This window comes from Myotis yumanensis, unplaced genomic scaffold (assembly GCF_028538775.1).
Source record: "Myotis yumanensis isolate MYYU_CA2020_CCGP unplaced genomic scaffold, mMyoYum1.0.hap1 SCAF_15, whole genome shotgun sequence".
In the NCBI taxonomy this organism is placed as follows: Eukaryota; Metazoa; Chordata; class Mammalia; order Chiroptera; family Vespertilionidae; genus Myotis; species Myotis yumanensis.
In genome coordinates this window covers 30,056,471-30,083,061 of record NW_027223766.1, presented here as the reverse complement: position 1 = coordinate 30,083,061, position 26,591 = coordinate 30,056,471, and the positions used below count along the sequence as shown (strand labels likewise).

The 26,591-nt window shown below is 41.3% G+C and overlaps 1 protein-coding gene across 6 annotated transcripts in view; it reads left to right on the top strand.

Moving 5' to 3' along the window:
* Positions 1–26,591, top strand: part of COLEC10 (collectin subfamily member 10) — a 289,303-nt gene that overhangs the window by 4,974 nt on the left and 257,738 nt on the right. Inside the window, exons 1-2 of one of the 6 annotated variants that reach the window (XM_070392751.1) lie at positions 21,771–22,438; positions 23,734–25,504. The exons of 1 other annotated variant lie outside the window; for it this stretch is intronic. The gene's annotated coding sequence lies outside the window, so the exon portion shown is untranslated. Of the gene's footprint in view, positions 1–21,770; positions 22,558–22,903; positions 25,505–26,591 lie in introns of those variants that run through there. 4 more of the 6 variants (XM_070392749.1, XM_070392748.1, XM_070392747.1 and 1 more) reach the window with 4 other exon arrangements.

The window sequence follows — 26,591 nt, the reverse complement described above, 5'->3', positions numbered from 1 at the left end:
TCATGATCTAGTACTATAACACCTTCTTGAAAACACTCTTACCTCCTTTGCTTCATTTCCCCCTCCACTGTCCTTGTTATCTGGAAAAAGCCCATTCCAACCAAACCAAACTATCCACTAAGTCATTGCCAGTGTTGTTAACAGTAAAAATTATTTTGAAAATCTGAACTCTTCCTACCTGCCCCATAATAGTCAATGCATTTCCTCGGTCTCAGAGCCTCTCACTTATCTTCTCTCCCCAAATTTCAAACATCCCCTCTTCATTTGCATACTTTTTTCATAATATTGAAGCTCACTTTATAGAGAAATTAGATACAATTGGATGTGAACAACCTTGTCTTCTAAAAATTCCATGAGCCTGTCAACATTTGTACTCAACTACTGACTTACTCATCCTATTAAAAGGACAGGCTTATTTTTGCTACTAACACCAAACTCTCTATTAACGTCTCAGATTTTTTCCATCTCATTTTCTGGAGGAGTTGGCTCCTGCAGTTGTCACATTACTTACATAAATTCTCTCCCATTTTAGGGTAATTCATACCGACATACAAAAATGCCACTAAATCACCTCCCCTAAAAATATAACTAAAACCAACCCCAAATTTCTTTGACTATATCCTTCTTTGGAAGCTGTTAGGTTGACCTTCCCTTTACATCAGAACTTCTTAAAATATTGTTTATGTTTACTGTCTTCTTCACGTCCCCTGCTCTCTGCAGTTTCTCTAATAGAATTTTTCGTTCCACTCTCCACTGACATTGTCTTTATAAAACTGTGGAAGTGGATACTGTTAATTATCTATCCCAAATATATTTCCATCCTGCCTCTTCTTTTCTTCTTCTCTTTCTTCACCTGTTCGTTTTCTTCTTCCTCCTCTGTTTTTCTCAACCTCCTCTTCTTCTTTTTAGTCTTCATCTTCTACTTACTTTAGTTAAGACTTTTATGATATTTGGACTTTTTTTTCCTCATAAGATACGGGAAGATAACCAAACCCCTTCCCATTCCTTGGAATGTGAATTATAATTGATCTAAGCAAAATATAAAAGGGGGGGGTAATTTTTCTTTCCAATGACTGGTTTAGACTTTGGTTTAAGATCAAACTAAGCCTATGGGTTTTGAGTAAAGGTCTGATGGGGCATATATGGGCACTTCCTATTAAATAGAGAAGCATAAAAGAAAAACCCTCCTTTCTTGGATGTGGTTATATCTATATGAGATTTTGAAGATGTATAGTAATCTTGCTAGCATATAAAAAGACGTTGCTCACACTCTGAGGATAGCAGAAAAACAAGATGAAAGTATCTGTTTTGTGGTAGTGTTATTGATCCTTTGAATAAAGGAAATATAGACAACTCATGGTTTAGATATATTGATATGTGAGATAACTAGCCCCATATTGTTGAAGATAATTTTGATTGGATTTCCGTAGCTTGCAGCAGAAAGAATTCTGATCCAAATGTCTCTATCCTTATTTATTTGATCTCTTGCATTTGGTAGCATTTGTTGTTGTTGACTTCTTCCTCCGTCCTGAAACACTTTTTTTCTTTAGGGTTCTTTGACTTTGAAGCCCTTTTTCTGCCACCAAACACACTATACCTTGAGTGACTTGCTGTCTGCTCCTTCTCCACCAGCCTTCTAAATTTTGGTGTGACAGAAGGCTCTACCCTTATCTCTCTTGGTTTCTTTTTTTAATTTTAATTTTATTTTATTGTTTAAAGTATTACATGTAGTAGTACATATGTCTCCTTTTTTTCACCATTGACCTTCCTTGGCCTCCCTTACCCCCCGGCACATGCCCTCTCTTGGTTTCTTTATCTACAGTGTCTCCTTAGGGAATTTATTCATTCCAGGGAAATCTATAAGCTGAAGACTATGGCTTTTTACAGCATCTCCAATTCCAGCCCCTTCCTGAATTGTAAACTCATATGCCTAACTACCTATAGGACATCTCCACTTGGATATCTAGTAGGCATACTAGTCATAACACTGAAGTAAAACAGAAGTATCCACTCCCACCCACCCACTCACCCACTCTATCTGCTTTACCATAAAGTTTTGTTATCTCAATAAATGTCCTTATCACACAACCTGTTGTATAGCCAAATATCTAGGATTTAGAAGAGAGCTGGTTACTTTATTTTCTTCACACTCTATGCACAGTGTGAGCTTTTTCTCCAAAATGTGTCTGGAATCCATCTACTGGTCACAAATCTCACTGCTAGAATTGAGTTCAAGCCTCCACCATCTCTTGCCTATTCTTCTACAATGGCCTCCAGCCTCCACATGTGTCCTCCCCTCACACAATTCTTCCTTCCGAGTCATCATTCTACACTACAAATCAGATTATGTTACTTTCCTATAAAACTATTCAATGACTTCCCATTAAACATGTAAAGCTTTTGGCTTTGGCCTACTAAACCCTGCAGGATCCAGATCATGCTCACCTGTCAAACCTCTTCTCATATTTCTCAACTCAGCTGCTGAGATATAGTCATCCTTGCTTTATTTCAGCCCTGTGAACAGGTTAGGCATGTTTCCTTCTGGAAAGGTCTTTGCACTTGAACTTCCTTCTCTTTGGAATGATCCCATTCTTCTTCCTCTTTCCTCGCCTCCTACCCAGATTTCTGCATGGCTGTCTGTCTTGTAATTCAGGATAAATACACACAGCATGGATGTCAGAGGAACTGGGCTTTAATCCAACATGTGGACTTTAAGTTCCACTGGCATCCACTAGTCCTGTGAAGTGCTGTGCATCACCTCTCTAGTAATAGCTTTCTCTGAACCATTTTCTCTTCTTAGAATTGGAAACAGATAGAGACAAAAACACAGAAAACTGTGTGAAGTCCACCTACTTATTTGTTGGGTTGTGTGGGCACACTTTAATTTCTTTGAATTTCTTAGCTTTTATTTTCCTCATCTGCATAATGAGAATAATACTTGCAGGCCCTACATCATGGTTTTTGTAGTGAGCATCTCTGCGTTTGTCTTATGATAATGGTTTCCAATTTACCTGGATCTTCCTTCTCATCCCACTCACGTTTCTTGACATCCATATGGTTTCTTTAGGAATAGGATGAGTTTATTAGCCTAGTGGAGTAGGTAGGATAGAAATAACTTTTTTTTTGCTATAATTTTTTGAACTGATAAGTGCAAAGAGAGTTAGTATCTCTCCAGGGCCAAACAATTGAGAAATAAATTTTTGGACCTGTTGATAGCTCAGTTTCTTGCCAAAAAAGAAAACTTGTCTGGAATGAGGGAATAAAGGCCCATGCAGAGCAGTCCAGGCAGGAGCAAGACAAAGTCTTGGGAAGCTTCAAGTTGCTGGCTCTGTGCCTTCCTGAGGCCCTGCTGACCTGTGACCTTCTTTCAGTCTGTTTGTTTAAACTTCTTTGGAATTTTTAGTCGAACTTTACCCCTTTTGCCTGAATTAATTGGAATCCTATTTCTGACACTTGCAAACAGAGGATCCAGAAACCAACCCAGGTTAATGGCCTTTTAAAAAGTTAGGTCTGAGCCTTGGTTTCCTTAACCACAAAGGACACAATACTTACTTTCATTTAAATACTCAGCACAGTGTCTGACACATGCTTGATGATTCATAACAGGTAGCTGTTATGATCATCAACAAGGTGCTCCTGTGAGTGATAGAATATATCTGACCCACTCACCTTCTCTCTCCCATTTCACCTTGTGATCAGGCCTCCTGAGGGCAAGCCCACTGAATGATATGTAAGACATACCATGAAGCAGAAAGCATTTCTTATAAAGACTTCTGGAAAGTTCTCATCATAGAGATTAATGGAATTTGGAATCAATGAATAATGAGAAGAGAGATTGGCAAGGCTGGCATGATTAGAATTTCTTAAAGAGTTCTAACTAGTTAGTCTCCAGGGCACAAATTTAAATAATTTCAGTCACTTTTCAAGTAAAACTTTTTAAAAATATATTTTACTGATTTTTTACAGAGAGGAAGGGAGAGGGATAGAGAGTTAGAAACATTGATGAGAGAGAAACATCGATCAGCTGCCTCCTGCACACTCCCTCCTAGGGATGTGCCCGCAACCAAGGTACATGCCCTTGACCGGAATCGAACCTGGGACCCTTGAGTCCGCAGGCTGACGCTCTATCCCTTGAGCCAAACCTGTTACGGCTCAAGTAAAACTTTTTATTGCTATCCAAGGGAGCAATTTAAAAAAAAAAATGTAACACATGTCATTAACAGAAGTATGGGAGATAGAATGAAGGAAATGATGGAAAATAGAGTAAGTTATGAGCCAGCTGGTTTACAGGTGAGAAATAGACACATTGGATCAGTATCTCCTCCCCCATAAGTAAGAGAGGAAGAAAGCAAGTCATGATAAAATATGACTTTCAATGTAGTAGCCAATCAATCCATGCTTTTAAAAAAATTAATACATTGTAATTTTTAGAGCAGTTTTAGGTTCACATCAACTTTAAATATATATGTATATATTTTGTATTGATTTCAGAGAGGAAGGGAGAGGGAGAGAGAGATAAAAACATCAATGATGAGAGAAAATCAGTAATCAGCTGTCTTCAATTCCTGCATGCCCCCAACCAGGAATTGAACCGTGACCTCCTGGTTCATAGGTTGGCACTTAACCACTGAGTGACACTGGCCAGGCAGGTTCACAGCAACTATGAGCTTCCATAATCCTTCTTCCCTGCCCCTGCACAGCCCCAACATTTGACTTCCCCCATCCCACACCAGAGCAGTATATTTGTTATAGCCTTCCTTCATTTAATAATATGCATTTACGTTTCCTCCATGTCTTTTCATAGCTTGAAAATTCTTTTCTTTTTATCACCAAATATATCCATTGTCTGGATATAGCCCAGTTGATCCACTTGCTTACTGAAGAACATCTTGGTTGCTTTCAAATTTGAGCAATTATGAATAAAGCTGCTGTAAACATCCATGTGCACTTTTTTGTGGACATAATGTTTAGAGTCATTTGGGTGAATATCAAGAAGCATGATTGCTGGATTGTATGAGAAGAATGTGTTTAGTTTTGTAAGAAATTGCCAAAATATTTCCCTAAATGATTATACCATTTTTCACTCCCATCAGCAATGAATGAGAGTTGCTGTTGCTCCATATCCTCACCAGCATTTGGTGTTGGCAATGTTCTGGATTTGGCCATTCTAATAAGTATGCAGTAATATATTATTGTTGTTTTAATTTGCATTTCCTTAATGACAAATGACATGGAACATCTTTTCATATACTTATTGGCCATTTGGATATACTCTTTGATTAGGTATTTGTCTGTGTCTTTGGTCCATGTTTAAATCAGGTTGTTTGTTTCTTTATTGTTGAGTTTTAAAAGATATTTGTATATTTTGGATACTTATCCTTTATCAGATGTGTCTGGCAAATATTTTCTCCTAGACTGTGGCCTTGTCCTCTAATTTTCTTGAGATTATCTTTCTAAACCATGTTTTTGAAATTGAAAATATTACTGTTTATTTAAATGCACTTGCACTGATATGCCTCAAGTTTAAGACCCTCTTAAGGCTTGAATTTGGATATTTAAGATTGAATGTCTGCTCCATTAGACATTTAATTATAGTTGAATATAGGAAACCTCAACACTGCTCCATCATCCACTTCTGATTCCATGGCCAACAATTGTCTATGGGCCAATTCATGCAACCCAGACAGTCCACCTCAGCTATTACTCTCTCTTTCATTCATTATATTTCCAAAATTGGAGTAGGCAGAAATATTTTCATGATGAAATGCAATCTAGTCTGAGGCAATGTCACATAGGACTGAGTTCTAGCACCTGTTTTCAATCTTTATCAGCATAGTACAGGTATGAAATGAATTGACTATCCCTGTTGTAACAGAGAATTACAAGTGTCCTCCTTTATGTGTTAACCGTGTCCCATTCACTCAGAATGAACTTAAGAAGCAGTGTGGGTCTATTGACATTGTATTTTCATAAGGAGCAACTCAGCATAAAATTCTGCAAAACAAAAAATCATTATATGTAGTAGACATTCAATTTTAAATATCCTCAGGCAACAAGTCAATTTATTCTGTCTTTTGTAGGGATTTAGTCACTCTTAGTGTACAAGTAGATTTATTCTCTTAGTCAAGCATGCATTTTGCTCCTAATTCATCCTGGTGGGTCTTGAGGATCTTAGTTTTTAAAATGAGATCTTTGCTAGTTTTTTTATTGATATACTTTTATAGATGAGGTCAGCAGCTGGACATACATACACACACACACACACAGTTCTGTAAGATAAACCTTAAACAAGACTAAATCTTATTTTATGTTGCCTGGTTTTGAACTCTAAGCTTTCAAACAAATACACATACTGAAAGAATCAAATCTGTGCTCTGAAAAAAAAAATTAACTTTATTTTTACACCTCCCTGCTGCTCTCTCTAGACTGTTATAATTAAATTTGAATGCATGGGAAGTTTCCATTTTTGACTCAGCTGCCAGGAAACAGAATGTAGTCACTACCTGCGATACAAATTGATTATTCTACTTGAGCCTACCCTGTTGACAAGCCTCACTTGCCGCTGTGTCCTTTGGATAATTTTTAAAAATTTCTGTTTATGACATTCAACAGTGTGTTTAATTTTGTGAGCAATTAAAATAATTTTTGAAGACATTCCAATTGTTCCTTTCAACAGAAATTTACTGAGAACTGTGCAGTTATTACATTATTGTTTCTCAGTTTCAAACCCATGTTTCTATACTCAGCTTTGTGATGCTGCCTGAGCTGGGACTGTGCAAATATTTTGGGTTGGCCAGATGGCTCCATGGTAGGCTCCACCAATAAGGGGCAACAGAGAGAGACAGCAAGGCCTGAAGAGGAAGGAGGGATATTCTTCCTCCCAGCTTCCAATAGAATCACCCAAACAATACTTCTTCACTCCATAGCAGTTTTTCCTTATCATTTCAACAGCTGGATCCAACATGCAGTTAATTCTTCCAGCTCAAACAGAACCCATTTCATTACACTTGCCATCTTGCTGGCTGCCCAGCCTGCAGAGACCATTCCTTAAAGATCTGGGGCCCATGTTCTTCCTTGGAGCTCAGAGGCACCACCCATGGAGAGACCCCTCCTCAGAGACCCGAGTTCCAGCTCCGCAAGCATCCTCCACCAGGTTTCTAAGATTTAATAACTCCGATATCTCCCTTTCCCCCAGATTGAGGGGTGGCAGTTGTTTTCTGCTGTTTTTACTTCTGGGACACTTGAGGGTTCTCTTTGTATCCTTTCTGGTAATAATCACACAGTAGTTTATGCTTCTTTTTAAAAAATGTATTTTTATTGATTTCAGAGAAGAAGGGAGAGGGAGAGAGAGAGAGAAAAACATCACTGATGAGAGAGAATCATTGATTGGTTGCCTCCTGCACACCCCACACTGAGGATTGAGCCTGCAACCCGGGCATATGTCCTGTCCAGGAATTGAACTGTCAAACACCGAGCCACGCCGGCTGGGCAACACTTCTTTATGTTAAATTCCTTCTCCTCACATAACTGATGTTTCCTGATTCCTAGTTGGCTCCTCATTAATGCAATTACTTAACATGGATCGAGCATAGTTCTAAGTGCCAGCAAACAGTCATGACCTAAATGAATCCCTGCCTTCATAGAATTGATCTTCTTGTAGTGAAAGGCAGGCAATACACATAAATATGCATTATGATTATCTTTTCATTGCTATGAAAAGAATAAAGCTAGGTAAGGAAAAGAGAAGAGCAGGTGGCAGGAAGGGGCTACTATTGTATGGGGGTGGTAGAGAAAGGCCTCTCTGGGCAGGTAACATTTGAGCATATTTGAAGGAAGTGTAGGATCAAATTACACAGCTCTGTGGAACAAGAGGGAACAGGAAGTGCAAAGGCCCTGGGGGGTGAAGCCAGCTTGCTATGTAGTCAGGGAATGGAAAGCTCAGGGCATCTCAGGAGCAAGTGGGAAAGTGGGAGGAGATGAAAGCTGAGAGGAGGCGGGAGGACCCGATTCTGTAGGGCCCTGGGAGCCATGGTTAGATTCTAAATTTTCACAAATGTGATATGGTAAGCCACCGCAGCAATTCTGAATATAAGAAACATAAGCACATCCTCAATTAACAAAGTTTTTGTGAGCATCTACTTTGTGCCTGTCACTGCTCTAAAAGCAAAGGATATAGCATTGAACAAAACGAGTTTATTCTGCCCTCTGGCAGCAGAGACAGATGAGGAACTTGTAAGTCAGTATAGAACATGGCAGATGGTGTTTTGGAGAAAAGTACAGCAGGGTCGAGGTGTAGGGAGTACTCGGAGGAGGAGAAGAGCCTGAAGGGAGCAGTGAAGGCAGGGAGGTCAGTTAGGAGGCAACTGTAAGACTCTGGGCAGGAGCTGGTAGTGGCTTGGACCATGATTGGGATGAAATGTGTAAAAAATGTGGTCAATTCTGCATACATTTTATATGTAGGGATGGTAGGGTTTTCTGATGATTTATAACTCTCCATTGCTCTTAGAATAAAGTGCAGATCCTGATCATGACCTACAAGATTTTGCATAATATTGTCTCTGCTTACATTTCTAACATCCTCTCTCCCCAGGCTTCCCCATTATGTACGTTGCTCTTTCTCTCTACTAAACACTTACCAGTTCCCCCAAAGAGCCATGTCTCCCCTGGCTAATGCTTCTTTGCACATGGCTGTCCCATCTTATTTATCTGAATAGCTCCTTGTCTTCTTCCTTCAGGCTCTGGCTTACATTTCCCCTGCTCACTGCAGCCTCCCCGTTTTCTGGAGACCAGGTTAGGTGTCTCTCCTATGAGCAATACACCAAGGCTGACTTGATTTTCTGTAGCTAATCAGACTCCAGAAAGCTGTGCACACTCTTCTTATAATCAAAACTTTCTGTTTGTTGAGCCACATCGTTAACTCTGTTTTGGCTTCCAAGCTCTTGGCTGGGGAAAGAGTTGAAGAATGGTTCCTTTCCTATAGGCTACAAACCCAAAGATATAGGACCCATAGCAACAGAGATGCTTGGCAGGCATCATAGAATCCAGTAATACTTGGTGGAGACACTCCTGAGTGTGTTCATATTTGTAAGTTTATACCAATAAAATATACCAGTAATTGGATGAATTACTGAATTTTTTGTTTTGGAACCTAATGTGATGCCATTATGACCTTTAAATGCCCTCGTTTTCTCAAGATTTTAGTTTATTATATTCATTTATTTTAATGCTTTGTTTTTGCTTCTTGACTGTGAACCTGCCACAGTTTATAATCAGCAACTCATAACGTCCCGTGGAAAGAGCTATTGCCTCTGTTAAAACAACCTGCAAAATGCATCACATGTTCATTTCCCAAAATATGGAGTGAATTTCTTCTAACTTTGAAAACACTTCATTTCCATGCAATAAATCTCTCAGACTGGTAAATTCCCCAAGATTATCATAACAGACATAAGTCAAACTGAGAAAAGGTTTTTATTTTGAGAGGATACTGCTTCTGGCAGCCAGCAGAGCCTCCGGTAGACATCTTTTTGAGAATGGGATAACTTAACTGAATTCGTCATAGCCAGAAATAAAGATTTTTGGTGCCTGATGTAGGTGCATTACCGGAAGGATGATAACTCTGGCTTAGTATTGCTTGCAAAAATTATTTATGATTGGCACGCCCAATGTGTTTACAAAACCTCTTTTCACATTTGGTTAAATATCCTGTCTTGCTTTTCGTTATTTATTTGAAGTCTCCCTTCAAAATGCTAAAAATAAGGTTGTTTTTGGACAGACCTCTATCTGAAATCCAGGAAATAGTTTTCATTTTGGCCCCAGTTAGAACCCACATCATGTATATTAATGCAATTTTCTCATTTGAAACTACTTTCTGTTTCTCAATTGCAGCCAGGCTTTTATTAACATGCTTAAACCAATAAATCCTCATCTTTACTGGAAGGAGCTAATTGTGTTCTATAATGAAGAGGTCTGAACATCATTTGTAAAATTTATGTTTGCACACAGGCTACCTTACTGAGAGCAGACCAGCTTAAGATAGAAGAGTATCTTTTCAAAGAACTATGTTGAATGAGTACTTCAAACATATCTTTCTTTGCTAATGACATTTTATACAACCTAATCCTGCAACTATTATTTTGCTGTAGGTATGCAAACTCTTCCTACTAATATTTACAAATTTAGGTTATAATATGTCATTTCCTATTAGTTAGAATGCTCATCTTACCCACTATATTCTTATATGAAAAATATATAGTCATTAGCTTGTTTTATTATTTCACCTTAGAATGACCTTTCTGTTCTTTGCTGGGCTCATTCTTCTGCTCCCTTCAATCCATCTAAAGTCTCACCCTTGCAGCCTCACCTAATTTTGGCAGAATATTGTGTAGATCATGGAGATTTCACTACTAAGTGTGCTGTATGCTCGCAGGTGTCAATGCAGGCAAATATTTCCTGGATGTCAAATAGTCACCTATAAGAATTACTTTATTATTATCTTAATGGAAATTATAGGTCCTGGGATAAGTTTTACCTGCTTTTACAACCCTGAGCTGCATTATAGGGAACAATGGTTGCTTTGGTCTTTCTATAAGCCATTTACCTTCATCCAGGTAATAGCAGTCTGGGGTACCTTGGGATTCTTTTCAGGTGTGGACATATAAATGATCGGAATGAGGTTGGATTCTTAAACTGTTGGCAGGACAAGTTTTCATTGAACAGGACTTGGGGCTGGGAAGATATTATTCTTGAGTTCTGGGCACAGTCATCATGGAAAAGCCTTCTTAAAAATTCAGCCATTTCATTAGAAAGAAGGTGTATAGGAAAGGTCACTTCCTGACAGTATTGAGCACCTGAATCAGGTGTGCCAGAAACTGGCTTTTCTATTACATAGTCAATACATTACTTTTAGTTTTACTTTTTTTTTTCTTAAGCAAGTTTGGGTTAAGTTTCTGATATTTGCAATTGAAAAGAGCTCTGAATAAATATATTAATCCCAATTCTATAGATGAGAAAATTAAGCTGAGAGAGGCTTAGAAAACTATAAAACTTATAAAAAACTCGAATTGGCAGTCAGGTTTACCTGCCTCCGTGGCTCATTCTCTCTCTGCTCTATCATATTGCATTGCAACTTTCTGGTATGCTTTTTGCCAGTATATTTTGACTCCTTTAAAACTTGTCGTTTATTTATTTTTGGTGGATAAAGGCCATGAGTTGCAGTTGTATCAATTTCTACTAATATTTCAGAGGAAGAAAATATGAGGGACACAGAAACATTTGTGTTCTAAGTATTTATAATAGAAACCCCATTAAAACAATGAATTTTCAGCAATTCGCATTTATCAGATGCAGTCTTTCTCTGGGTGTAAGTCATTCTTGTTCACGGAGAGGCCTGCTAATTTTTGAGTCTGTGTTGGTGTCTCATGTCCGTGATCCCTATCTCCATCAATTTGCATTATTTTCAGAAACACAAACAAGGGTTGAGCTGGACCATTAAAGAACACTTATGGTAAGGATACTGGGAAAATTATGACTACTCCTAGGCGGGGTCACAGACAAGGCTGCAAAAAACATCTGAGTTTCATTCCTGGAATTGTCACTGCATTTCAGAGTGGCCTTGGACAAAATTATTTTTTTAGGTTTTTCCAAAAGGAATATAATAGGGGAGGGAGAAGAATGATCAAACAGTCCCAAATGAATAAATTTATTCTTTGCAGTGTTAAGTCCTATATTCCCATTTTCCTGAAATTATGGTGAACTCACAGGCTAGATCTCAAAGAGCACCTTTTGAAATTCCAAAAATAGAAGAACAAAAACAAAAACAAGTAGAAAACAGCCTCGGTGCGCACACCAAGCTCCAGACAGGTGGGCCATTCCGGTCAGTCAGTGTCGTTTACTAAAACCTAATTAGCTCGGCTGCCTTGGTGGCATTTTCAGAAAGGAAACTGGGCTCCTCAGCCTGTAAATGTCTCCATTAGCTCAGCGTGTGTGTTTTTATTGGCCTTTGGAGAAGACTCTAGGTCTATTATGGTTTTGTTGATGGCTAACAGAGTTCTTGGCGCTGAGTGAGATATAGAAGAAGGCACCGGATCCGCCCAAGGCGCTCGCAACCTAAGTTAGTAAAACAAATAGCGCACTATTAGTCTTGACCTTGCTGGAAATTAGGCTTAAATATCACTGGTGCTAAGTTCCAAAATACTTCTATTTTTGCCCCTTTTGGATGGGCAAGAATGACATTGTGGAGCGACCCTATTGCCTGGTATGCTCTCGCGTTTCCATTTTTAGCGTGTCTGTCTTTCATACTCCAGGGCTTTTTCCATGGCTGAGTGAACCACATACATGGTCTCTGAGCATCCATTTGTTTTGGTGTAATATTTACCCTGACTTTAGTTCATTATAGTCAAATCTCATTTATCTTCACCTACTACAGCTGGTAGAAAAAGGATTGGTACAGAGAAACGCTAAATAATTTTTTATCTGGTAACAAATGCTTCTTCTATATGATCATGTGGACATCCGTGGCACCTCAGGTAAAATAGTGAATCTTGAGTGCGAAGATCCAGTTAGCCAGTGGTTGAAAAGTGTCCAACATTCTCTTCCCATGTATTCTTTTTCTATATTGATAGTGAAGGAAAACTTTGCACTTCAGACTCCCTGATGTTCATATCTTTGGGAATTTCTGAGTGGAGTACAAGAGCTGGTGGAGGGAGGGGTCCAGTAACTGGTGGGGCAGAGCCTAGTAAAGGGAGACAAGAAATATATAATTTGATAATACTTTTCAGGCTATTGCCAAGTGGAAGCCTGTCTGAGAAAGAATAAGTAGAACTGTCTGAGTTAAGGAAATTGTTGATCTTTCCTCTACATATCGCCTGCTTATAAGCACTCAGAAGTATGCCAGGATTGATATATCAAGTTAATTGAAATCTACTGGTGAAGACTAATCTATATCTATGAAACAAATGGCTTTTTGCTGCATGTAGCCACATGTTGAGAAGTAGAAGTCAAACACAAGAGACTATAGACTGAGTAATTTTATTTGAATGAATTTCAAAAACAGACAAATTCGTCCACAATTACAGAACTCTGCATAGTGTGACCCTTGGAGGGGTGGTGGTTGAAAGAAAGAGTGATAGGATACTCTGGGATGTTTGGAATGTTCTATTTCTTGGTTGGGGTGATGGGTGTGCTCCCTTTGTGAAGTTGTAATTTGTGCTTTTTTTCTATATACATTTTCACTTAATTTAAAAAAGATGATTTATACATTGTTTATATCCATATGAGAGATGCTCGCATGCATATATATTATTATGGATCCATAAAAACTTTTAAACAATTGTATTTGCCTGTTTTTCCTGTTAGTAGCTGTCTGACATGAATTCTGGGGGATATTTGTTAAGTAAATAATTTCCAGTTAAAAGAAAGAGCCAATATGTCTTGGACAGCAGCTGGACAGATCCCTAGGTACTAGGGGCTGATGTGCACCCTCATCACAATCAAAGGCAGTTAAGCCAAGAATCAAGTGCTCTGAGTGCACTGCTAATGAGTTCAGGAGGAGAGTGGTGGGGGTACGTTACCGGAATTTTATGGTAGGTTAAGAAAAATGATCTTTATCCCATAGTCCCTCAGATTCTGAAATGGGTGACACCTTCTATCACCAGAGCTTGTCCCTCTTCTTCACTCTATGGCTAGCATATCTGGAAAGGGAACCTGTTCACTTGCTTCCCCAACAGGGACATTGTTTTCCTCTCTCTCTCTCTCTCTCTCTCTCTCTCTTTTTTACAGGAGGGGAGTAGGCATTTGAATGACTATGGTTGACTTGGCATATAAGAGATCAGAAAGAGAAGAAATAGTAGAGAGAAATGAGAAGGGAGACAAGGAGAGAAAGAAAAGAGAAAAGTGGAGTAAGTCAAGAGAGATGTGTCGAGATCATCTGGAGGTTGTAAACTTCAAAGAAAGACCAGCTAATAATGACAAAGTGGTGAGGCCTTTAGACTATCCTATTTTTTTTTAAAGTTTAACATACTGCTGACATGCTATCTGTCCTATAGAATTCCATTTAATTTTAATTTTATAGATGATAAAATTGAGGGATCAGGAGGATTTTGGATGCAGTGTACCAGACTCTGTTCTAAACCCTCTTACTCACAAAGATAAACCCTCTTGTCAGAACCCGCTGAGTAAGAATAATAATGCGATGTGTTGAGAGCCTACAATGTCCCAGGTACTTTTACTTCAACTTTTAACTATTTTTTTATTGTGGTGAGAACATTTAACATGAGAGCTAACCTCTTAAATTTTGAAGTGTGCATTGTTGTTGACTATAGGAACAATGTTGTACAGCAGGTCTCTAGAGCTTTTCCATTTTGCTTGACTGAAACTTTACATCCATTGATCAATAATTCCCCATTTCTCCCTCCTCCCTCCCCCACTCCCCGGTCTCTGGAAGCCACCAATCCACTCTTTGATTCTATGAATTTGACTATTTTAGATATTGCATATTAATGAAATCATGCAGTATTTATTGTTATGTGATTAGCTTATATCATTTAGCATAAGGTTCTCAGGGTTCATTTATGTTGTCACATATGGCAGAATTTTACTTTTCAAAAGGTTGATTATTATTTCATTGTATGTATGTACATCATATTTTCCTTATCCATTCATCTATCAATGGACAATTAGGTTGCTTCTACATCTTGGCTATCGTGAATGATGCTGCAATGAACATAGATGTGTTACTATTTCTTTGAGATCCCAATTTCAATTCTTTTGGATAAATAACCAGAAATGAGGTTGCTGGATCATATGGTCATTCTATTTTTAATTTTTTGAGGAGCCCCCATCTGTTTTCTATAGTGGCTATACCATTTTGCATTCCCACAACAATTGTAAAAGGGATCCAATTTCTCCATCTATATATTTGTCCTCGCCAACATATTTCATCTTAAATAATTTGTTTTTATTCCCTCTGATCAACATGTGCATATGACTAAGGCTGGTTACCTATGCCCATTTGTATCTTCTACTTGTTATTGGTTGTGACCTTATCATTTGGGGTTCCAGCCAAGGATGGCCTGGAGCTGGGCCGGACTGCATGGAGCTACTCCAGGCCACATGGACCCTCTGGTCACTCTGGTCTGGACCATTCTTCCTCTCCACTGGGGTTTATCTGGAACTGAACCAACTCCCAAGGGTAAAGATAGGTCACTAGGCAGATGAACATGTGTCTTTAACTGCTGACCCTGACTGTGTATACTGGCTTTGAGGGAGGATTTTTGTGGCTTCTTTTTACTCTGGGTTTATATTTAAGTGAAGATTAGACTTACTGCAGTCCTCTCACTGGCATATGAAAGGTTGGGTATGCATCATTGGATAGTATACTACAAAACCAAAGGCTGTAAAAGTCGATTATACCACATATAAGTGATCAACTTGGACTTTTACCTTTGATTGACTAAGATGACTAAATATTTTGTAAAGATCAGTTACAGGGTCATCACAAGTGACTGAGTATCCCTGGCTTGCAGGTATTTTGCTAGGTCCTTTTGAGGTGTGAGGTCAAAGTCTGGAATGACAAGTCTACTGAGAGCAGGCTGTCAAATACTGTCCTGAAAACCAAACCTGTTCGTACTTTCATACTTGAGTGAGATAATTAGGAAAAAGAGTTGCAAATGAGCACATGTTAAGATGAGTGAGATGGTCATTTCACAGTGCAGGGAGAATGACATTTCCATACATCTGTACAAGTAATCACTTCTATATATTTACAAATCATATAAGTGATAATTGGTGATCAGTGTAGAGTATGACTTCATTGGCCAAATAAGTTAGGAAATGCTAGTTTAAAAAGATGTACAGGTCTCTTTTCAGTAGGACCTTTCTAAGCTTTTAAAAAATATATATTTCTATTGATTTCAGAGAGGAAGGGAGAGGGAGAGAGAGATAAAAACATCAATGATGAGAGAGAATCATTCATCAGGTGCCTTCTGCACACCCCCCACTGGGGATCGAGCCCCCAACCTGGGCATGTGCCCTTGACTGGAATCGAACTGAAGACCCTTGAGTCTGCAGGTCGATGCTCTATCCACTGAGCAAAACCAGCTAGGGTCTTACTGAGCTTTTTTAATGCTAATATTGAAGCTCCAAATAGAGATGAATTTTCTGGTTTTCCTCATTTTGCACCTTGAAACATTTTCAGATGCAACATCTTCTGGAACTAGTCTTTGAAAAATCTGAAAACAATGGTTTGATGGTTTCCAGATCATCTGCTTTTCATTCCATGACCTCTTCTCCTTCAAGTTCTGGAGGAGAATATCTAGGCAGTATATTGTGGTGGGAAAGTGACCAGAGAGTAGCCCAAGACCTGGGCTCATCACCCAAGGCTGTTTTGGTTCCACCTTCTATGAAAATAAGTCCACTCCTATTGTTCTCAATGGAGTGAGCCTTTTTGCTACTCACTGACCCAGAGAATGAATTGGCCAAAGGATTTCTGGTTTCCTAAACTAGGAACAAATCAAGCCATAAACACTTTGGATTTCCAATATGTATACCCCTTTTATTTTCTCAAAATACTCAACACTGAGCCTTTACCTTGTGGCTCATGTTGTGTTTTCCCAGGGCAACCAAAGGAAATGGAGTAGATTAGTGCTAGAAAGGTCCTAAGGAAACACTTCAGTTCAGGTCTCCTAATTTACAGAGGAAGACTCTCAACTGTCTTTGAAGTTTGACTTTCCTTTGAGTCATAGAACTAGTTAGTGTGAGGGACAGTAGAGAATTAAAATCACCTGGTTCAGAGTCTGTGACACTTCCTCTGGTGGCATACAGAGATCCCAGGAGCACCCTGAGGGTTGATTCCCTTCACAAGAGGCTAACCTATGGGAAATCCCCAGGGGAAGTTCCCCCTTTTCACCTAGATCCTCTTACTCTTTGCAGAAATATAATGCTCAACTTAAATATAGCTGCTCTTACCTCTTGGGGGAAACATTCAACATAAGCAGTCAGGGTTTAAAAACTCCAGTGGTCTTTTAGGGATTTACCTAACTGTCCCAGAACTATAACTCCACTCTCCCCCACCCCCCAAAAAAACCCCACAAACAATACCACCTATTAGCAGGTCCTAGACGCTATTGTATCAAGGATCTCAGGAAATGATTGAGTTTAACACTTGGGAGTTTCAGAATAAGATCTAGGGAAAGAGCATAGTGTCTCTGAACCTCAAGCAAATTTAACTGTGGCTGCTAAGGCATCCACAGAAAGTGTGTTTCAATTGGTATATTTATACTTTCTTTACTTAGTATTGATTCTAAATAAGGATAAAACCCGTCCTTGATGGGAAGCCTATGAGTAAGAACAGATGAATTAAAGTTTGTTTTATCTTCCCACCTTCCTTTCTCTGTAGCCAAAAAAAGCCTTCCCTTTAGAGGCAAACAGGCGTGTTCTAGAGGCAGGAGCCACTACTCTCAGAACCACTAAATGGTGAAGAACCGGAGTGTTAAATCTCTGTGTAGATCCAGAACTTCCTAAACCTTTCGTCTGTAAAACTGGGGGAAATAGGCCATCTTGAAGGACCACAGTTCTCCATACTCCCCCTGCCCCATGCTGCATATCAATGCACAGGCCCATCATTTCCTAAACCCTATCTGCTGCTTAAAACAGCTGCTCTGGGCCACCAATAAAGCAAACTCTCTCTCTCTCTCTCTCTCTCTCTCTCTCTCTCTCTCTCTCTCTCTCTCTTTCTCCCCAGCTCTCTCTCTTTCAGGTCTTACAACAGTTTGACTTCCCATATATATTTGCTCATTGATTATTTGTAGAATTGAGAATAATCTCTGGGTAATTTGCCTAATGGCATGATATGAATGGAGAGTGAATGACCAATGTCTGATTATTTAAATATCAGTGTGAGTGTGTGTAGGTGTGTGTGTGATATGTACAAACATCTTTAAATCACACCTGCTAAATAGGAATTGTAATGGTTCTCCAAAATTAAGGCAGGGCTCAAGTTCATCTTTGCTTCAGTTATGCTACCAGCTTTGCAAATACAGGAAGACTTTTTCTGTACTCTTAAGAAATGTGTTTTCCAACATTGAAAATTCTACCTCTATCTTTATCTAATGTGCCCCTACTTTCAGCCTATTTTATATGTCCCAGCACACATCTACTCTCCATGGAGTTTGACATTGCTGGGCCTTTGCTGGTATAGTTTTACTTCCTGGCGTCCTCTTCCTCTTCCTCTTCTTCTTTCTCCTCTGTAATCTCACTTACCTGGTTCACTTTAAATGCCCTGAATAAAGTCTTTCTTTACCCCCACCACCCAAATTCATTATTACTTCCCTGGGTTCCACAATCATTTACTCATTTCATTCTGCCTGACATTATGGTGAGATGTTGAAAGAGGAATAGTAAAAGAGTAGAAAAAGAACAGGCTTTGGAAATACAGAGGAGGTTTAAGTGAGGGAAAATTCTAGCTGAAAAATGTCAAGCAAGTTATTGAGTCTTTTTCAGTCTCTGTTTTCCTCTCTTCAAAATGAACACAATAATCATCTTGCTGGTTTTTGTCAGCATACTAATAAGCAAATATAGGTAAGGAGCCTAACACACTGCCTATTTTATGTTGAATAATAAATGTAAGATGTTATTAAAATAAAATTATATCTTTTTCTCATTTCTTAGTTTTTTTACAGTGTCTGGAAAACTGTATCTGTTTTAAATATGTTTGTTGAGAAAGCAAGTTACTCCCTTGACATATTCTAAGTTCCTATTTTCCTTATACAGTTGCCACAAGATTTAATCCAATGTCACTGAATGAATAAAAGATATAATTGTTTAATAAGGTAAACAGAGATATGATATAATGATATAATTGTCTAGACTAATTTATTCACCAAAGTAGCAGCTCCATGGGGCAACTCTTGGGATTTATTTTTAAAAATCATATCAAACTTGAGAATTTTTTGGTCACTGGGCTCTGTAGTTGGAGAACAGAAATGGTCACAGTTGGTAAAGATTGAGTGATAATATGTACCTGAGCCTGGATTTGGAGTTTTACATGGATTTAGTACATACAACAACAACAATAATCTTATGAGGTAGATAGTATTATTGTCCATATTTTGAAAAAAAATGAAAATGAAGACCGGAGAGATGGAATAATTAGACAGACTTTATAGACATAGAAGTAGCAGACACTATGCTCAAACCCAGGCACTGTGACTCACTGAATCCACTGTTACTGCTGTGCCATGGGAGATTTGTCCTCAGAGAGTATGTACTCTCATCAAATAGAGTAATCATTATAGGGTAATCCATGCTCCAATCCAGACAACTCTTAGGTGATTGGATGTACTATCCATCGGAGAAGCCATCAGAAAAGCAAGTGATTTGTTAGGCTTTCTGCCTCTCCTCCCAGTTATTTCTTCAGTTATACTTGAACGTTTCTTGACCAGTTATTGGTGGGTTTTCCCCTCACTTTCTCACAGAACTGCTGTGATTCTTTTAGTTGGAAGTTTCAACCGAGAGGGAAAGTACCGGCCTTTGGTCATGTTTACTCACTGGCTGTCTCCAGGGGTTACCATGTGGTCATCCAAAGAAATCAAACCCTTGATTGTATTTGGAACAATGCTGCTGCTGGCCTCTGAGGAGGAACTAGATAACCCTTCTGCTATCTATAGTTTCTCTGAAACTGTTCTTCAAACAGTGCCTTCTGCATAAACTTTAATTCTTTCAAGGGTGACTCTGGAAAAAAGAAAGAGAGAAGGTAGAGTTGGTATAGCAGCAGCTGCCTAGACTTATTCAGATCCTCCATACACAACAGCATTTCTCAGAGCCACTTCAGGGGATACCAGGGGGAAAGGATGATCAAATAGGTGTCTTCCTCTCACCTTTCTGATACGGAACTAGGTGTTGTCCCATTTAATGACCCATATTAGGTTCTTTGCAGACAGGCTTTCCTTGGATGACATTTTTTGATTTTCTGTTACCTTGATTTATTAGTACTTTGATTAGTACTTTGTTTAGGGCTGCTTACCTGGTTGATTAATGCATTCACACCAGATTGCCACATGGCGGGGCGGGGGGGGGGGGGGGGGGGGGGAGGGCGGGGAGAGGGAGCGGGCAGAGAGGCGTTTCTGATACAGAGAGATGAGGGGAAGGAGTCCAGAGCCTGGGTGAAGACAAGCTGAGGCATTCTGAAAACCAGTGACAACCAAGGGGAGGAACATCTCTCACAGTTGAAAACAAAGGGAGTTGGGAAATAACGAGGCAAATTCCCTTTTACCTTAGGCTGGTCCCATTGTTTTGCTTACAAATATTACTACTATTCATTCATTCTTTAGTTAGCCTTAACTCTTCCCCAGACACAGTACAAGACAAGTCACTCAAAGAAGTACAAAGAAGAAAACTTTGTTTCCTCCGTCAAGGTCACAGTCTACCAAGGGAAACATATCTGCACAATGAAGACTGCAGAGGGTCTGGTTTTAGAAGGAAGGTGTACACACAGTGGCATAGAGCCATGGAACTTTCGTCTTTTTTATCTGAATCCCAAGAAAATGAAATAGAAGCTGGGGGGAAAGGGGTAGTGGGGTGCAGGCATGGCTGGGTCTCTGGGTGGAACTTGTCCATCTCACCTCTCTTTTGGTGGAGTTGCCTTCAGTGTGGTACTTGACCATGGTGGCCTAACGAAACCTGCAAGCAGTACCTTGGCCTTGTGGGGATTTGTGTAACCGTTCTACTGAGTAAGGCTGGCCAAGGCAGGGGTGTGCAGGTAGATAATGAGAATGCTAGGAATAAAAACCGATACTTTTTGGTACTTTTTATGTACCGGATACCACCAGTCTATTTGATAATCTTGCTGACCCTGTAAATGATAGGGGCAGAAATAGAATATTGGAGACCATCTATAATTGTAAGAAATGTTCATCATACTTTGTTAACCATGATTGTTTTGTTCCGATTAAAGAAAGCACATTCTAACCTGGCTGGGAGTTGGACATGAGATCTGGGAGCAGCCCATCCTCCCCATCAGGGAGCTCCCTATTATCAAGGAAAGATTAACAACTTTGTTGCAGAAACTAGAGCCACCAACCCTTTGAAAACCCCCAGCCTTTTGCATACCCCCAGGCCTTTGCAAATCTCCAGCCTACATTACCTGTTAACTGCCCATTTGGCATAACATTTTGCCTACTTCCCCATATAATCTTTGTCCTTCTACCCAATATAAGCAGCTGGCTTATCGGGAGAGGTAGAGCAGATCTTTGTGGATGACCTGATGCTGCTCTCCCATGCTGCGGGCAGTATTGAGAGGCGCCAATATAATCAGGTCAGAGAGGTCAAGGAACAAACGGCATCAAAGTGTTACCAGAGTGTTACATTTAACAAGCACCAGGGCAATCAGGAAGGTTAGGAGGGGGAGATGGAACAATCAACTTTTATGGGACACAGCTGCAGCCAGGGAGGTTACTGAGATGGCTGCAGCCCGGGAGTAAACTGAAAAGCAAGCAACCTGATAAGAAAGTGGACAGGCATTAATTCACAACGGCGCCAAGATTCCCAGAAGAGTGACCCCTTTGCTTCCCCCGTTTGCTCCCCCCGTTAGCTAGAAAAAGTATATAACCTATGCCTGAACCCTTAGTCGGGGCTCACGGCCACTGCTCTGCTGCGCTCAGAGTAAGTTGTGGGCCCCGACATATGTTGGAAGCTAAATAAACCCCTTGCGTTTGCATAGAAAGCGTCTCTTGGTTCTTTGTGACAGCGGCTTGCACCCCGGACTTTACATTTGGAGGTCCCACCGAGATACCGGCGGGGGTGAGAGGGACCCCTTATTTAGGGCTGGAGGCTCTCCCCCTGCGGGGAGGAGAGGGACCCCCTATTTAAGGCAGGAGGCTCTCCCCCACTTGTCGCCGGGCACGCAGCGAGGTATTTGTTGCAGCCGCCTCTGGGTTCCAACAGACGCTTCTTGGGGTAAGTGACGGCGCCTTTCTGAATAGCGATCGCTTAGATATTGGAAACACAAATTTAGTTAGAGCTGGCAAATCTGTTTGGTCGGGTGGCTGTCGGGGAGGGGCGTGAGCCTCCCCCGACTGCGACAGACAGACGTGTCGGGAGGTCGCAGGCCACAACCCCGGGGGACGCCCTGGTGGAGTCTGGAGAGGACCAGGGACGCCTGGTGGACTCCTGTCTGTTCCGTCAGTTAGGTACGGATTCTGATTCTGGTTCTGTAGTTCTGTTGCCAGCTAGGTCAATTGGTTCTGTAAAACCTTCTTTTTGGATCCTTCGATTTTTGTCTCAACGCGTTGTGTCTGTCTTTGTCTTTTGTTCTTTGTTTCTTGTCGTTGGTGTGTTGGTGTGTTGGTGTGTGTGTGTTCTCTCCTCCACCCTCTGCTCCCTCCCTCTACCCTCTGCTCCTCCTGGATGGACGCTGTGGAATGGACTCAGACTGCTCCTTTGGGTATTGTGATTGATCAGTTCAAGGAGATTGCGGAGGCTTTAGAGCTCCCTCAGAAATTGGGAAGTTGTTAAGAATTGAATGGATTGTTTAAACTCTGAATGAATGTCGGGTGAAAGTATGTGAGTGTAAAGACGGGGAGGGAGGGGGGAGGGGGCAAGTGTGCAGGAGCGCGGTGCGCGGTGACCGCAGCCCTCGCCCCAGAGCCTGGCCGCGCCACGGGCCCAGGCAGCTGGGCTGCAGCGGCTGAGGCCCGGTCGGCGGCGGGTGCTGGGCCGGAGCTGGAGCCCGAGCTGCGCAGCCTGGAAGAGGCCGGAGGCCGGGAGAGGCGGCGGCAGCCCAGGCAGCCCGAGCCCCGCAGCTTGGGCCTGCGCTCGCTCAGCGCCATAGGCGGCGGCGCGCCTTCGGGGGGCGGCGCTGGGGGGCTCGGGCCGGGCGCGGACTCGTTCGCGGAGCCTGGCGGCGGCGGCTGCGGCCGGCGGTGGCCGGCGTTGGCCCCGGGCTTGTGTGGAGCGCGGGGGGGCGGGGCCGGCGAGTCGCTTGCAAGAGGCCGGAGCAGCGAGGCCCCCGGCGGCGTCGGGTCCGGGGGAAGGTCTGGGAAAGGTCCCGCGCGGAGCCCACGGGCCGGACAGCTGGGGGCGGCGCGGCTACTCTGGACGGGAGCAGGGCTCTTCCCATGGAGATCGCGCCAGCTAGATGACAAAAAGTCCTTCTTGTAATTGAAAAGTTTTAAAATGTGTCTGGTATTTCTGTTCACATGTAAAGAGAAAAGCTGGTTTAAAACTAATGCGCGCAATTGTCCTGTTTTTGGACATTTAGATAGAGTTTTGAACTAGAGTCTCTTCACACATGTACAGAATAAAACCCAAGACTGATTATTTCCTAAGGAAAATAGCTAATTTTACCCAGGGAAGCAATGCAGGCTTGTTCTAGCAACAAGCCTCCAAAAGAAAATTCAGTAAGATTGCCTCTGTTACAAAATTTGCCAAAGTACATGCCTTAATAATAATAATTGGATTTGAATCTCAAGAAATTATGTAGCTACAAATTTGCCTCTTGACTTTCCCGAGAGAAAAATGGTGGTTTTAAAGTCAAGGGCTGGGCCAGGCCTGTTTGCCAGCCTCAGGTGTGGTTTTCCATAGCTGCTGGAAACTTGAGACCTTAAAATTTACTGAGTCAAACAATAAAAAAAAAAAAAAAAAATGTTCATCTAGGTATTATTAATCTGAATGTGCCTCATACGAAATCTAGAGGGTAGAATTGAATCTATTGGTTAATTGTGCCTTATATTTTTGAAGTTTACAAGAAGTCGCTGACCACAGAGAGACAGACAGCTATCCCAAGATGACGTCAACAAGGCCTGTATACTCACAAACTGATAATTGCTAGCTGTGGTGATTCAAAGTTTTAATGGGGAATGTTATCTGTCTTTATTGCTTAAGTATATGTCTTTGTTGTTTAAAATTGTTTAGCTAGTGAAATTTTTGTTTGTATCTCCAAAAAAAAAAAAAAAAAAAAAATGATGAATGTATTGCTAATCTGAGGAATGTTAATTACTTACATGTCACCTTAAAAATTAATTAAGGCTCAGAGTTCTAACTAACTGGAATGTACAGCTTTGATGTGATGGAGGAAGGTAAAGAAATACTTAATGGAAGGTCTGAGGCATGGTTATGCATTTTTGAAGGACATAGAAAGAAGGTTTGAAGGCTAACCTAAAAGAATGAAATTTGTAAAGATTGTGTATGTAATAAAAAGAAAAACATAAATGTTAAAAGAAAGATGAATGCATGATAGACCAGTAAGCTGGGACAAGTAGAATAGGGAAACTAAACAAAAATCCTGTTTTCCCTAAACCAAAGACATTTGGAGTAAATGCTTTGCATTTGCCTCCCTAAACAAAGGTTAAATCGTTTATGTCAATCTGATTAGTGTCATTTGTTGTCCATGCCCAGGGACAAATGAAGTTAGGAAATAAGCCTTATTTTGATTAGTTCTTTCATTCAGGAGGAGCTAACCCGGTCCCTCCCTGCAACATGAATGATAAAATGTATGTTAAAAAAAAATTTTAAAATTGCTCAAAACTCGCTGCCTTGGGTCCAGTTCTGCATGTATAAGAAGGGACAGAGTAAGGTTTAGTAGCAGGAGTGGAGAGGCAGGCAGGGCAGAAGCAGGCCAAAAGAAGCTGGCGAGGCCATCCAAACCACCCAGCCGCTATTGGCCAGAGCCGCCTGAGGCAGACCTCCTCGGACTGGCAACAGCTGACTCTGACTAGGACAGGCTGGGCTCTTTCCAACTGGGCCCCCATGAACCGATGGTCGAAATGAAAATCGGGGGCCAGACTGTGAACTTTATGGTTGGTACAGCGGCAGAGCACTCGGTAGTTACTCAGAAGGTAGCTCCCCTCTCAGGACAGGAAGTCACCATTATTGGAGCTACCGGGACCACAGCTGCAGACTGTTCTGCCGCCCCCGCCGATGTCAGTTAGGCGGCCATCAGGTGGTTCATGAATTCCTGTATTTGCCAAATTGCCTGGTCCCTCTAATGGGCAGAGACCTTTTAGCCAAAATGAAAGCAGAAACCACTTTTGCCCCAGATGGTTCAGCACAGCCCTGCCTAGGTGAAGAGACCTCTTCAATGATCCTGCCCTTAGCAGTGCCGAGGGAGGAAGAATGGAGACTTTATACCCCCCCAGCCAAAGGCCCCCACATCTGTTCCTGTCAGGCCCCCATCAGGGGACTTGGATGATGTTCCTGTTATCTGCTCAAGAGCCCAAGACTGTAAAGATACTTGTTCACTAAAAAGATAATTGTCTCTTTTCTTGAGAGGGCTCCAGAGGGCGCACGAGGACATTTGGCTGCGCCTTGGCGCCACCCAGGCAAAAGGCACCTCCTGGAGCCTCAATGGAAAGGTCCCTACACCCAACTCCGTGGTGCTGACGACCCCCACCGCTCTCAAGATAGACGGCGTCGTGACCTGAATCCATCACACCCACGTCCAGTCAGCGGACCCATCCATGATCCGGAAAGACTTCGTCAAGCTACAGCGTGCTCGACCTGCCTGATGCTGGTAACATTGAATAGACTTAGATAATGCCTGCATCTTCATGGACATGGCTCCAAAGAGACAAGGACAATTTATAGAATCACATGTTTAGTAGCAGAAGATGTGGCTGCCTAAAGCGGCCATGATGCCTATATTATGTTTCATTGTCACATTAACCTTTAATTCTCTTGCAGGTTTAAATGTATGTTGACTATCCTGGAAGGGTACTATGTGGGGTGAGCCCCAAAAAGTAAAGGGTGCCTAGCTGCCAAGAGGGCAGGTGCCCACCTGGGCAGGGAACAGTGCCCATCAGGTTTTGGTCTCTGTTGAGAGACAGCTAATAGTTGGCAGCCTGTGTACTGCTTGCAGGCCTTTATGACCATGCCCATGTCAGGGGTAGTCTGAAAAGAGAAGAAAAAAAAAAAGCCTGTTTAGAGTAAAAAGTCTGAAGCATAGTTATACATAAAAAGAAAGTTTAATGCCAACAACTAAAAGGAATTGGCAAGGAAAGTCAGAAAATCTTAGAGTAGATCAGTATGTCTTTCTTCTTATGTAATTCCTCCGAAATTTGGCGATGCTAACATGGCAATACATTTCTTTGCATAGATTCAATAAGACCGGTTCCTAATAGTGGTTTTATTAACGAAAAACTTTGACTGGAGTATCATGTTTTAAAGAGCCCTGTCTAAGCTCTAAAGACTTGAAGCCAGTAAAAATGCCACGAAGGAAGCCTGGTATTCTGCTTGGAAGCCCTGAAGATGGCTGGCGCTGGAGTGTCAGGCCGATGCCCTACCATCACTGGCGGTTGGTAAGAGTAAAAGGGGAGCAGTAGGGATGCCTCTACGTTCCTGCGGAGCCCCCACACGCTCTGGGCCGCAACAAGTAGGAGGGCTACTGAGATGGGCTTAAAGCCTGGAGCGTGGGCTCAGGTGGAATTGCTACAGGTGAAGAATTCACCTAACTCAGCAGATACTGCAGGCGGGCCTGATGGCAGCTGGGTGGCATGGCTTCCTAGCCCTACGGGGCACATTAAAATTCAACCATGAAATTCCAGCAAAGGTAGTCAGTTACCATTCTTGTTGTGTTTATACAAACATCAGGACAGTAGATA